At 46.7% G+C, this 15,000-nt stretch overlaps 1 protein-coding gene across 1 annotated transcript in view; it reads left to right on the forward strand.

The window, feature by feature from the left end:
* Positions 1-15,000, forward strand: part of elfn2a (extracellular leucine-rich repeat and fibronectin type III domain containing 2a) — a 143,796-nt gene that overhangs the window by 100,096 nt on the left and 28,700 nt on the right. The window contains exon 2 of the mRNA XM_072671345.1: positions 4,028-4,090. The gene's annotated coding sequence lies outside the window, so the exon portion shown is untranslated. The remainder of the gene's footprint in view (positions 1-4,027; positions 4,091-15,000) is intronic.

Here is a 15,000-nt window from a genome sequence, read left to right on the forward strand (position 1 = left end):
AAGAGTTAGCGCTGTGGCTCATTAGCACTTTACACGTTCGCAGAACATCCACCATCTGCTTCTGCTAAAGCGAGAGTTTCACACCTTCCGTCGCGGCGGCCGGAGTGGCTCTCGCTTTGATTCGCTTGTCATGCCGAGTTCAAAACCAATCAAAATATGAAGCTGCAGTGTTTCTTAGCGAGTTGCTAGCACAGTGTTTGATCAGGTGTATTACTGTGCAGTACGTTGTTAGCATGCTGAAGTAGCAGTTTCAGCTAACTCATCAAATGCTGATGTGTAGGCGTGTTTAGACACTGTTTGGTGTGTTAGTGGCGGTGTTTAGTGAGCTGGTGGAGCTCTGTTTGGTGTGTGGGGTGAAGGTGTTTAGTGAGCTGGTGGAGCTCTGTTTGGTGTGTGGGGTGAAGGTGTTTAGGGAGCTAGTGGAGCTCTGTTTGGTGTGTGGGGTGAAGGTGTTTAGGGAGCTGGTGGAGCTCTGTTGGGTGTGTGGGGTGAAGGTGTTTAGGGAGCTGGTGGAGCTCTGTTTGGTGTGTGGGGTGAAGGTGTTTAGTGAACTGGTGGAGCTCTGTTGGGTGTGTGGGGTGAAGGTGTTTAGGGAGCTGGTGGAGCTCTGTTGGGTGTGTGGGGTGAAGGTGTTTAGGGAGCTGGTGGAGCTCTGTTTGGTGTGTGGGGTGAAGGTGTTTAGTGAGCTGGTGGAGCACTGTTTGGTGTGTGGGGTGAAGGTGTTTAGGGAGCTGGTGGAGCTCTGTTGGGTGTGTGGGGTGAAGGTGTTTAGTGAGCTGGTGGAGCTCTGTTTGGTGTGTGGGGTGAAGGTGTTTAGGGAGCTGGTGGAGCTCTGTTTGGTGTGTGGGGTGAAGGTGTTTAGTGAACTGGTGGAGCACTGTTTGGTGTGTGGGGTGAAGGTGTTTAGGGAGCTGGTGGAGCTCTGTTTGGTGTGTGGGGTGAAGGTGTTTAGTGAGCTGGTGGAGCACTGTTTGGTGTGTGGGGTGAAGGTGTTTAGGGAGCTGGTGGAGCTCTGTTTGGTGTGTGGGGTGAAGGTGTTTAGTGAACTGGTGGAGCTCTGTTTGGTGTGTGGGGTGAAGGTGTTTAGGGAGCTGGTGGAGCTCTGTTTGGTGTGTGGGGTGAAGGTGTTTAGTGAGCTGGTGGAGCTCTGTTTGGTGTGTGGGGTGAAGGTGTTTAGGGAGCTGGTGGAGCTCTGTTTGGTGTGTGGGGTGAAGGTGTTTAGGGAGCTGGTGGAGCTCTGTTGGGTGTGTGGGGTGAAGGTGTTTAGGGAGCTGGTGGAGCACTGTTTGGTGTGTGGGGTGAAGGTGTTTAGGGAGCTGGTGGAGCTCTGTTGGGTGTGTGGGGGTGGTGTTTAGTGAGGTGTTAGTGTATTGTACTCTGGCTCTGGGCAGGCGAGCTGCTGTAGTGCTCAGGCTAAGAGAAGATTTCTCAATAATATGGTCATGAATAAGGAAGCAGAGCGGCTCGGCTGCCGATGTCAGCGCTGTCAGAACATGATTATTTTATAGTTAGCACTGGAGTACGAGCAGAGGGCTGAGCAGCGCTAGTGTTCACCTCCACACACACACACACACACACACACACACACACACAGTGTCCTTTTTAGCATCTGTGTGTTAATTACTTTGATCAATGCAAGATGGTAGGTGTCTGGTCTCATTGAGGGGTGTGTGTGTGTGTGTTTGGTAAACAGTGTATCATAGCTTGCCTGTCAATCACCTGCCGACTCCACTGAGAGAGAGAGAGAGTCTGTAAACAGCAGTAGTGTGTGTGCACCTGAAACAGCTGATTGGATGGCCGGCCATGATGACATCATCTGGTTTATACTGGTTTATTTCAGTGGTCTGATGTCCTCTTGATCTGGTCTGATGGGTGTGTGTGATTGGTGAGTGCTGGTCTTCTGCACCATTACAATAGCTCCGCCTTCATCTGACTGGTCAGAACTCCAGAACCTAGTCGGCGGTCAGTTCTATTAATCACTGTGTGGGATATTGATCAGCTCCAGAGACACCTGGCCAGTGAGGGAGAGCATTCTCGTGTTGCTGCAGTAGCAACAGTGGCCTCACTTAGTGCTAACTGAAGTGACTTGTATCTCTGGTGCTAATTGGTGTATGCAAGCTCCCTTTGTTTGTTAGCCTCAGTTTCTGCTCCAGTGCTAATTGGTGGCTATAAGCTTCCAGTGCAGAACGTCGTGTGTATTTGGTATTTAGTGATCTGGACTCAGAGCCAGCAGCTCGTGGTCTGTGGGAGACAGCCGGGCTCTGAGTCAGGCTCTGGAGCGGTAACGCACATTTCCACACCTGAGTGCTGTGAAATCTTCTAAACAAAGTGTTCGGTTGTAAATGCACTTAAGCAGATTAGGAAGGAGACTCTGTAGCGTGGGAATATCCTGCGTTAAGAGCCGAAGACAGCGGAGGATGATTTGATTAATAAGCGAACTCATCGGGAGGTGTGAGATGGCTCTGGAATCCTGCTGTTGCTCTTAAGCTCACTCTCTGAGAATGGAGAGGGGGAGTACATGGTTCCTCAAAACTGTACTATCTCTACAACCTTCTTATGTCCTAATAATTCAAGCACACTACTAACCATGTACAATACCAAAGAAAGCACCTCGGATCACTTGTAACAGCAGATGGTTATTGAGGTGTTTATAGACTAATATCTCCTATTCTAGTGTATAGGAGTGTTTATTGAGGTTTTTATAGACTAATATCTCCTATTCTAGTGTATAGGAGTGTTTATTGAGGTGTGTATGGGCTAATATCTCCTATTCTAGTGTATAGGAGTGTTTATTGGGGTGTTTATGGACTAATATATCCTATTCTAGTGTATAGGAGTGTTTATTGAGGTGTTTACAGATCTTATGGGTCTTATTCTTAAATATATAAAGGGTTAATGGAGCTGGGTGTTGGCGGAGCAGCTGGGGATGGGAGAAGGCTGCTAATTTGTGGGGGAAATCTCAGTGTTTTTGTACTGAAACAGCAGACTGTAGCTAATAGGCTGCTTCTGAAGGCTGAAGTTGTTCTTTTTGCTGCGGTTCAGTGGCTCTGTTCCCTGTAGGGTGGTTTCGGCGTCTTTTCTGCCACGGGTTCCATTTTGCTGTCTCTGTAAAGAAAATTCCTCACTTCGTCTGCCACCTCGAAACAAACTCCAGCCTAATCAGCACTACACTGAAACTCCAGAGACAACTACCCTGCAGCTCGGCTGAGGATCAGTTCTCTCTAAAACTGCAACAGCAGAGCCTTTAACTTACTCTTCCCAAACTCATTCAGAGAAGTTCTTGTGGGGTTTGGTGGTGAGAAACTCTCGGTTCTAGATAACCTTCCCCAGTCAGAGCTGGAGTTCTACAGTGGAGGTGAAGGGAAGCAGACGTCTGAAGCTCTACTAAAAGCTCCTCACAGAAAGTTCTTCACCTAATGGTGATGAAGACGCTGCCTGATGCCTGAGACACTGTTCTACCAGAGTTCTGAGAAGAGCTCAGCTCTAGAACCTGCTTTTAAAATCAGATCATTAAAATGGTGGAGGGATACATGCTGCAGGGTGTAGTGCTGCTACAGAAAGTAGTCCCTAAAGAGAACTGCATTAGTTCAGATTCTCTATTCACTATTTTACCATCATCATCATCATCATCATCATCACTCCATATTATCAGTTGTATCTGTGTTGTAGTGAAGACATGTCTAGCTTCACTGGTGGGTTTGGATTAGAGATAAATTATGGGCTGTATCTGTGTTGTAGTCATGGCGACCGATGCCTGGCTCCTTTCTCCACCACTGTACAGAGATCAGAGTGGGTCAGTTTCCATACAGTGAAGCTCAGTTTCACATCGAACCCGACTCTGAGTAAACTCTTCTCACAGTCTGAGCTATGAATTTAAAATATTGAATTTGTTACTGAGAGGCTAATAATTAATGTAAGCTTACATCCCAACAAAACTATAGCAGTGTACCAACCAAGCATGGTTGATAGACATAGACTTGACTACTTTAAGAACTCTCTCTCTCTCTCTCTCTCTCTTTCTGTACAGGTGGTTCTAGGATGGTTCTCATCAACTCATAAAGAAATCAGAAAATCGTCACATTACCAAACCGTGAGTAAGAGTGTTTAAATCAATCACCTGACCAGCAGGTCTGTCCACTGACCAATCAGATCACTCTCTGTAAACTGACGACACTGAGAGTCTGACAGTAGAGCTTGAGATATTCACCATTATATTGTGTTGGTCTCCATGTTGGGGTGCTGTGTTGTTGTGGTAATAAAGGATGTCCAGGCTGCTGATGGAGTTGGTAGAGGTGGAGCTCATCGGAGTTCAGCTCAGTGTCGGCGGCTGGAGCTCAGCTTCACTCAGGAAAGCCTATCTGCCCCACCGCTTACCACCAGCTGCCCAGATGAACCCCACTGCTTCAGTTTTACTGCAGTGACACACACACACACACTCACACACACACACACATTACCTGTTTCTGGCTGTTCTCCCAGCACTGCTAGAGGGTCTTCTGACCTCATTGAGCTCGGGATCCATCAGAGAGCCCAGAGAATTACCTGCTTATCAGGAGACACCACTCACTCTCACTCTCTCTCTCTCTCTCTCTCTCTCTCTCACACACACACACACACACACACACACACACAGATGTAGCATTCAGAGATTTCCAGGCAAAGCTGTGCTGGATTTATCCCTGACTGGATAAACAGAACTTGCAGACATCCACATCATCATAACTCAGACAATCCTACTGTAACAATCCTAACTCAAAACACCAGCCCTACTGTACACCAGCCCTACTGTACATCAGTACTACTGTACACCAGTCCTACTGTACATCAGCCCTATAACATCAGCCCTACTGTACACCAGCCCTACTGTACACCAGCCCTATAACATCAGTCCTACTGTACATCAGCCCTATAACATCAGTCCTACTGTACATCAGTCCTACTGTACATCAGCCCTATAACATCGGTCCTACTGTACACCAGTACGACTGTACACGAGTCCTACTGTACATCAGCCCTATAACATCAGTCCTACTGTACATCAGTACTACTGTACACGAGTCCTACTGTACATCAGCCCTATAACATCAGTCCTACTGTACATCAGTACTACTGTACACGAGTCCTACTGTACATCAGCCCTATAACATCAGCCCTACTGTACATCAGTACTACTGTACACCAGTACTATAACGTCAGTCCTACTGTACTGTGATGAAATCGTTCAAAAGGAGCTGAATAGCGCCTCCTTTGTTCACGTCTATATTTATATGTGTTTAGAACCCATATCTGTCCTGATCACTGTATTCATATTCACGGACATCTCTACCATTATTATATATACAGAACCTTTTCTGTGTGTGCATTCATAATAGTATAATAACACAAGGTTGTGGGCTCGGCACAGAAGCCTTCTGAGTCATCCAGCATCTTCCTGCATCGGTTTAGGCTTGCCCTGCATTATGGAAGGAAGGCCAAGTATTACACAGACAGACCGACAGACAGGGAGGGCAGCCGCGATTCAGGTGGGCTTTTATTTCCTCTGGAAAACTGCTGTAATGCCCGGCTTTATTCACTCCAAACTTATTGAGGCGAGGTTATGGCCCCCCTCTGAAAGGCTTCAGCGGCCTGGGATGGAGAGATGCTATAAAATGTTTCAGAGTAATTGAAAAGGCGATGCGGGGAGCACTCTAACAGCCTCAAACTTCACGGCTGGAAGTGTTTGTTATCCAGAGATTTCCGACGGTGGGTCTTTCCCAAATGCCCTCGTCTCATTACCAGCTGTTTCATTACTGCGTACAGGGCAGGGGCTGCAGCCAGGAGTTTGATGAATTCCTAATGAAGTACCTAAAGATGCATTTCTGCACTACCTGATGAAGGTCCAAATCATAATATATCAAATCGCCTTTGTCTCTGCTGGATTAGCCCACTGTATATAAAGTGATGTGATGAGCCCCCAAAAAAGTGCCCCCAAAAAGCAAAGCATTTCAATCGTGTTCTGGTTTGATTTGACATTGAACATAAATCTGATTGGGCAGATTTGATGACGTAATTTAGGGATGCTTTCTCAGACAGGGACTAATCCAAGTGTTGGACTGCAGATCATTCTGGAGTCATGGAGCTCTACCATTGGAGAAAATGGAGATCTACAAGATCTCTGATTGTTGTTTGTTGGAAACGATGTGTTCTCTCAGCTGATTTGATGTGAAATCACCTTGAGAATGAATAAAAGATGATTCCCTAGACTGTTTTATTCTCCTTAAGTCAGCATCTCAGGGTAAGCCTGCAATGGATGCAGATGGAAACAGATGCATAGTGGGTTGGAGACAAGTGGTTTTCTCATGTTTGCATGATTCATCCTTTCAGAAGCTGAGCGATGGGCAGGAGTAATAAACAGCTATGTTTCCTGATGTTTGTGTTCTGCATAAGTAAATACAAGAGAGATGCGGCTACTGTGGAAACAAAACTCTGCAGCGTGAGCAGGCGGAACGGAGGCAGAGTGGCTAGAAAGCCTAGGATCTCATTTGACTTTCCGATGAGTTACTCAGCGAGCTGCACAGATTCTGGCCCTGAACGCTCTAGTGCAGTTCCTGGAGCCACTGTGGAGCTCAGGGAACATCAGGGACCCAGACAGGGAAGATTGGGGCATTGGCACAGAACCTGGAGCACAGGGCACTGGGGCCAATCAATCAAACAGACAGTAATTAGACTTAAGAACTGGCCGACTACGCCAAACAGTGGACCACTCGTGAATGAGAGCTCTCAAAATCTTGCCACAAAAGACTGATCAAGCTGATCTAACATCCAGTAACAACCAGGCTGACCCTGACCAAAACCCCAAACATCACTCTGAGTGACCATACCAAGTCTGTACCAAGGACGAGATATAATACATTGACCATCAAAAATCCATGACCACCCAATCAGGCACTGAACAAATTCCAACACTACACACCCAATATGGCTCTGACCAAGCTCCAATAAAGTGACCCTGATTAAGCCCCAATTTCAACCGAACTGTGAGTCACTAAACCCAAAACCAACTGAACTGACCCTCCCCAAACCTCAGAAGCACCAGATTAAGCATCAAACCCAAAACACCCAATGTGGCACTGACCAACCCCCAACAATAGTAACTCTAATTAAACCCCAATCTCACCCAATCTTAGAACCACTAAACCCAAAAGCACCTAAACTGACCCTGACCAAACCTCAGAAACACCAGATTAGGCAATGACCAAACCCTCAAAAACCCCAATAAGGCACATACCGAACCCCCAATCTAGCACTGACCAAACTCCACCAAAGTGACCCTAATTAGACCCCAATCTCGCCCAACCTGAGAGTCACTAAACCCAAAAGCACCTAAATGGTCCCTGACCAAACCCCCATAACACCAGATAAGGCACAGACCAAAACCCCAATGTGGCACATACCAAGCCCCCAATCTAGCACTGACCAACCCCCACCAAAGTGACCTTAAATAGACCTGAAAATCACCCAATCTGAGAGTCACTAAAAGCAAACCCACCTAAACTAACTGTGACCAAACCTCAGAAACACCAGATTAGGCAATGATCAACCCCCCCAAAACACCCAATGTGGCACCGACCAAACCCTCAAAACCCCTAATAAGGTACAGACCAAACCACACCAAAGTGACCCTAAACTCACCCAATCTAAACCCAAAACCACCTAAACTGATCCTGACCAAACCTCAGAAACACCTGATTGGTCAATGATCAAACCCCCAATCTCACCCAGAACATCCATATACAAACCTGGCAGATTCATAGAGAGCTAGATATCGTGCCCCATGTGGAGCAGATGCCCAATACTGACTTCAGCTCCCTTAACTAGATTTGAACTGGGCCAGGCCACACCACACATCCACACCATTACTGAGGGATACGTCAGGCCTGAAAGCTAAACCGATCGATCACCACACCAACCCGAGGAAAAATCCTCCCATCCTATCGGCCCCCATAGGGAAGTACCTTTAGAGCTGCTATCTTCAGGTGTGTAGGCAGCCGGTGCTGTCTGTAAGTGATGATGCAAGCTCTTCAGCTGCAAAGGCAATGTGCCGCAGCTGCCGAACTCGCCTTCCACTCCCTGTTAAAGTGCTCGCTTGATGTATTTTGAGAGTGCCTGTCCACTACCCGCACCTTAAGCTCATGTTTTATTTTGGTCAGAGGAAGATTGAAGGATGTGTTGGTCTTTAGGAACGAGCTGATGACGTTGGAGCTGTTCTGTGATGCAAGCTGGTTTCTTGTGAGCCCGGATGTGATCAACAGCCCAGCTGGATCTCAGCCGAACACGCCTTTAAAATCGCTTTCGGACAAAACGGCTCCTCAACGCGGCTCCAATTTGCGGAACGCGGCGCGTCGGCTTTATCGCAGGGAAAACGGAGCCGGCCTGATTTGTTTTGGAGAGGCGAGAGCGTCGGAAAACAGCTTGAAGGATGACGGTTCCCCCGCCGAAAGAGTCGCTCTGCGCCGGCCTCGAAAGATAGCGGGTATTAAATTGCATGGGAGCTGTAGCCCGCAGTGCTAGGGGCAGAAGAATAGGCGGCATTTGCGAATGCAGCCGGTGTGACAGCATGTCTGGGAGGCCAAGAGAGAGCGAGTCGAGAGCTCGTGCCACAGGTGCCCTGTCTGCCCTTGAGCCAAGAACATGGTAATTAAACAGACAGTTCTCACCGTGTCAACACCCCACTGCTTCACCTGCGAGATTCCGGAGCACAGACTGAGACAGAGAGAGAGCGCGAGAGAGCGCGAGAGTGACAGACGAGCAGCGAGAGAGCAACAGACTGTGAAAAAAGCATGGAAGCAAGAGAAACGGACAGAACGCGAGAGGAGAGGCGTGAGAGCAGCTAGGCCGAGAGTGAATACCTGCAGGGTGTGATGGCAGCTGTCACACAGCTCGTCAGGCCCCAGACGGACCCCTGCTAAGCACCAACATCCCAAACTGCTACCTGAGATAAGATCTCCCCCGTCTCCCTGCCAAGAGCCGACAGCCGAGACTTCCGTCCCTCCCGAGGCTTCTCTGTGCACGTCACGCCCACCAGCTCTCTACCCCAGCCTGTCCACCAGCCTTCCTGTCTTCCCCTAACGTGTCAATGCTGTCATCTCAGCATTCCTGCAGCGATTAGTCTCTCCCTGCTCCACCCGTCTCTCTCTCCCTGCTCCACCCGTCTCTCTCTCCCTGCTCCACCTGTCTCTCTCTCTGCTCTCTCCAGAGTAAATATAAATATCTAATCCAGAGAGACTCCAACTCCCTCGTCCCTGCCTGGACCTCCAGCCTTCCAACCCCACTGTCCCTTCACCCTGCCAGCTCCCCCTTCCCTGTGTTCCCTCCTGTCGTCCCCAGCCACGCCCCCCACTGGTTCCCCGTGTCCAGCCTGTCCGAGGCATGTGGTTCTCTCCATGGGAGTGGTGATTAAGCTGAAGAACATTATCCGTCCTCTTCGCAGGACGTCTCGCAGCATGTGGTGGCAGCAGGACAGCGACAGCGACGCAGTAGTGACAGGGTTCCTGAATGAATACAAGAATGGGCTGGAGCCCCTCGAACCCTTTCCCTCAGAGCGGCAGAACACATTGTGACGTTCTGTGAACTGGGTTCCTTGAGCGTTTTGGTGCTAAAGAACCCATTAAGAACCCTGTTCGCGTGGACACCTCCCTCTGATTTCACACACGGTGGAGATTCCTTCGGGACTCGAAGGTGGAATCCAAAGGAGGTTCTTTGCCTGGTTTCAGGCTCTTCAGATTGATGGGAAACCTTTTCCAGACGTGGCTCTATACCTTTGAGTACTAGAACCCTGATGTGACCCTGTTTTGCTCACCTGATGACAAACCTTCAGAACTCCTGACCCAGTCCAGCACTCGTCAGAACATCTGTGCTGAACCCAAAGAAAAACAATTGTTCTTATGACTACAGGAATCCGATGCACCTGCAACTCGCAGAACAAGCAAGTTTCACAGCGTCGGCTGAAGGCATGTCATCCCCTTAATGAAGGGCTGAGGTGGATTAGAGTGCAGGAGGGTAGTTCTCCAGGAGCAGGGTGAGGGGCCGCTGCTGCAGGTCAAGGATGCAGCCCTGGAGTTTAATGAGGCTGACCGGAGTGCAGTCTGAGTTGTGAAGTCAGCATCCTGTCCTGGCATTACTGCAGTGACCAGACCTCTAATAAGCCCCTAATTAAGACCAGATCATAATCATATACAAACGAATTCACCGTCTAATCTCTAAACTACAGTTGACAGAGCCTCCTCTCTTTATTTTTATGGGTCATATAATATTCACCCTAATGAGAGACTGTAGCTCCTCCTCCTCAGTGTATATCACAATACCTACATTTAGAGCGTTATTAATATTCACCCTAATGAGAGACTGTAGCTCCTCCTCCTCAGTGTATATCACAATACCTACATTTAGAGCCTTATTAATATTCACCCTAATGAGAGACTGTAGCTCCTCCTCCTCAGTGTATATCACAATACCTACATTTAGAGCGTTATTAATATTCACCCTAATGAGAGACTGTAGCTCCGCCTCCTCAGTGTATATCACAATACCTACATTTAGAGCGTTATTAATATTCACCCTAATGAGAGACTGTAGCTCCTCCTCCTCAGTGTATATCACAATACCTACATTTAGAGCGTTATTAATATTCACCCTAATGAGAGACTGTAGCTCCGCCTCCTCAGTGTATATCACAATACCTACATTTAGAGCGTTATTAATATTCACCCTAATGAGAGACTGTAGCTCCGCCTCCTCAGTGTATATCACAATACCTACATTTAGAGCCTTATTAATATTCACCCTAATGAGAGACTGTAGCTCCTCCTCCTCAGTGTATATCACAATACCTACATTTAGAGCGTTATTAATATTCACCCTAATGAGAGACTGTAGCTCCGCCTCCTCAGTGTATATCACAATACCTACATTTAGAGTTATTAATATTCACCCTAATGAGAGACTGTAGCTCCGCCTCCTCAGTGTATATCACAATACCTACATTTAGAGCGTTATTAATATTCCCCTAATGAGAGACTATAGCTCCTCCTCCTCAGTGTATATCACAATACCTACATTTAGAGTTATTAATATTCACCCTAATGAGAGACTGTAGCTCCTGCTCTTCAGTGTATATCACAATACCAACATTTAGAGCGTTATTAATATTCACCCTAATGAGAGACTGTAGCTCCGCCTCCTCAGTGTATATCACAATACCTACATTTAGAGCGTTATTAATATTCACCCTAATGAGAGACTGTAGCTCTGCCTCCTCAGTGTATATCACAGTACCTACATTTAGAGTTATTAATATTCACCCTAATGAGAGACTATAGCTCCTCCTCCTCAGTGTATATCACAATACCTACATTTAGAGTTATTAATATTCACCCTAATGAGAGACTGTAGCTCCTGCTCTTCAGTGTATATCACAATACCTACATTTAGAGTTATTAATATTCCCCTAATGAGAGACTATAGCTCCTCCTCCTCAGTGTATATCACAATACCTACATTTAGAGTTATTAATATTCACCCTAATGAGAGACTATAGCTCCTCCTCCTCAGTGTATATCACAGTACCTACATTTAGAGTTATTAATATTCCCCTAATGAGAGACTGTAGCTCCGCCTCCTCAGTGTATATCACAATACCTACATTTAGAGCGTTATTAATATTCACCCTAATGAGAGACTGTAGCTCCTCCTCCTCAGTGTATATCACAATATCTACATTTAGAGCGTTATTAATATTCACCCTAATGAGAGACTGTAGCTCCGCCTCCTCAGTGTATATCACAATATCTACATTTAGAGCGTTATTAATATTCACCCTAATGAGAGACTGTAGCTCCTCCTCCTCAGTGTATATCACAATACCTACATATAGAGCGTTATTAATATTCACCCTAATGAGAGACTGTAGCTCCTCCTCCTCAGTGTATATCACAATACCTACATATAGAGCGTTATTAATATTCACCCTAATGAGAGACTGTAGCTCCTCCTCCTCAGTGTATATCACAATACCTACATTTAGAGCGTTATTAATATTCACCCTAATGAGAGACTGTAGCTCCTCCTCCTCAGTGTATATCACAATACCTACATTTAGAGCGTTATTAATATTCACCCTAATGAGAGACTGTAGCTCCTCCTCCTCAGTGTATATCACAATACCTACATTTAGAGCGTTATTAATATTCACCCTAATGAGAGACTGTAGCTCCTCCTCCTCAGTGTATATCACAATACCTACATTTAGAGTTATTAATATTCACCCTAATGAGAGACTGTAGCTCCTGCTCTTCAGTGTATATCACAATACCAACATTTAGAGCGTTATTAATATTCACCCTAATGAGAGACTGTAGCTCCGCCTCCTCAGTGTATATCACAATACCTACATTTAGAGCGTTATTAATATTCACCCTAATGAGAGACTGTAGCTCTGCCTCCTCAGTGTATATCACAGTACCTACATTTAGAGTTATTAATATTCACCCTAATGAGAGACTATAGCTCCTCCTCCTCAGTGTATATCACAATACCTACATTTAGAGTTATTAATATTCACCCTAATGAGAGACTGTAGCTCCTGCTCTTCAGTGTATATCACAATACCTACATTTAGAGTTATTAATATTCCCCTAATGAGAGACTATAGCTCCTCCTCCTCAGTGTATATCACAATACCTACATTTAGAGTTATTAATATTCACCCTAATGAGAGACTGTAGCTCCTCCTCCTCAGTGTATATCACAGTACCTACATTTAGAGTTATTAATATTCCCCTAATGAGAGACTGTAGCTCCGCCTCCTCAGTGTATATCACAATACCTACATTTAGAGCGTTATTAATATTCACCCTAATGAGAGACTGTAGCTCCTCCTCCTCAGTGTATATCACAATACCTACATTTAGAGCGTTATTAATATTCACCCTAATGAGAGACTGTAGCTCCTCCTCCTCAGTGTATATCACAATACCTACATTTAGAGCGTTATTAATATTCACCCTAATGAGAGACTGTAGCTCCTCCTCCTCAGTGTATATCACAATACCTACATTTAGAGCGTTATTAATATTCACCCTAATGAGAGACTGTAGCTCCGCCTCCTCAGTGTATATCACAATACCTACATTTAGAGCGTTATTAATATTCACCCTAATGAGAGACTGTAGCTCCTCCTCCTCAGTGTATATCACAGTACCTACATTTAGAGTTATTAATATTCACCCTAATGAGAGACTATAGCTCCTCCTCCTCAGTGTATATCACAATACCTACATTTAGAGTTATTAATATTCACCCTAATGAGAGACTGTAGCTCCTGCTCTTCAGTGTATATCACAATACCTACATTTAGAGTTATTAATATTCCCCTAATGAGAGACTGTAGCTCCTCCTCCTCAGTGTATATCACAATATCTACATTTAGAGCGTTATTAATATTCACCCTAATGAGAGACTGTAGCTCCGCCTCCTCAGTGTATATCACAATATCTACATTTAGAGCGTTATTAATATTCACCCTAATGAGAGACTGTAGCTCCTCCTCCTCAGTGTATATCACAATACCTACATATAGAGCGTTATTAATATTCACCCTAATGAGAGACTGTAGCTCCTCCTCCTCAGTGTATATCACAATACCTACATATAGAGCGTTATTAATATTCACCCTAATGAGAGACTGTAGCTCCTCCTCCTCAGTGTATACCACAATACCTACATTTAGAGCGTTATTAATATTCACCCTAATGAGAGACTGTAGCTCCTCCTCCTCAGTGTATATCACAATACCTACATTTAGAGCGTTATTAATATTCACCCTAATGAGAGACTGTAGCTCCGCCTCCTCTGCTGGTGTAAACTGGGCTGGGGGAGGATACAGGGGCTGTAGTCTGAGTCACTCCTGCCTCCCAGTGCAGCACAGCACAGCTCTGAATGAGCCGAGAGCCACTGCTGGGGGGAGAGGGAGGGCGAGCTAGTCCACGGTAACTGCGACTGTAGGTCAAGGACGCAGGGCTGGAGTTTAATGAGTCTGAATGGAGGGGAGGCATGTAGTCCAGCAGAGTCGTGCTGACAGCACCATGTCCTGGCATTACTGCAGCAGCTAGCGTCCACAGCAGCTCGGATAAGCAGGCCCCTCGCCCCTCGCCCCTCGCGCCTCGCTCCTGCCAGGACAGCGTACCTGGGTCAGCCCTCCACTGCTGGCCTCTCCGTGTGGGAGAGAAATGAGGACCAATTGCACCAACTGTACACCTCAGAACAGGACAGCGGGAGGCAGACGGGAGCTCTTTTGCTCTGGTTTCTGACCAGGAATAGCTCCCCGACTGGCCCTGCTTGACTTTTAGCTGAAGTTATCTGGAACCAGCAGAACGTTCTTGCAGTTTGAGGAGGTTCCACCAAGCTTTAGTGTGAAAGACAGGGGAGTAACTGAAGCTGCAGCAGGAACCTTCAGCTGGTGTTCTTGGTTCCAAGACTCTGATCAGAACCATGTCAAGAAGGTTTGGGTTTCAGCTGCAGCCAGAAGCAGAAATGAGCATCAAGGGCTCCCCCGGTGGTTTGGAGGCAGTGCACTCCCGTGGGAGGCAGCTTTGGCAGCGCTGACGGCTTTCGGTTCTGCAGGCTTTTTTGGTCTCGCTCCAGCTCAGGCTGGCCTTGGTCTTTTCTGTCGTGTTGTGTTTCCTAGCTTCCCCTCTGGAGTCTGACTGAAGAACATCAAGAGGGCTCATACCTGTGCTCAAGTACGAGCTGTGCCCTGCACCACTCTGCAGTTTCTGGAAAAGAGGCAGGGCTTTTAGAACGCTCCCATTAAAAGGCATGAGGCTCAGTCAGCGCGGCGGGAGGCGCTGCCGAGTCTGTGGGAGTGTAACACTGCCGGAACGTGGAGTTCTTCAAAGATTCTTCAAAGCAGAATCATGGACACGTCCCTGACTCAGATTCAACTGCTGCGCGGCCTAGAGGAAG

Source organism: Salminus brasiliensis, chromosome 25 (assembly GCF_030463535.1).
Source record: "Salminus brasiliensis chromosome 25, fSalBra1.hap2, whole genome shotgun sequence".
Lineage (NCBI taxonomy): Eukaryota > Metazoa > Chordata > Actinopteri > Characiformes > Bryconidae > Salminus > Salminus brasiliensis.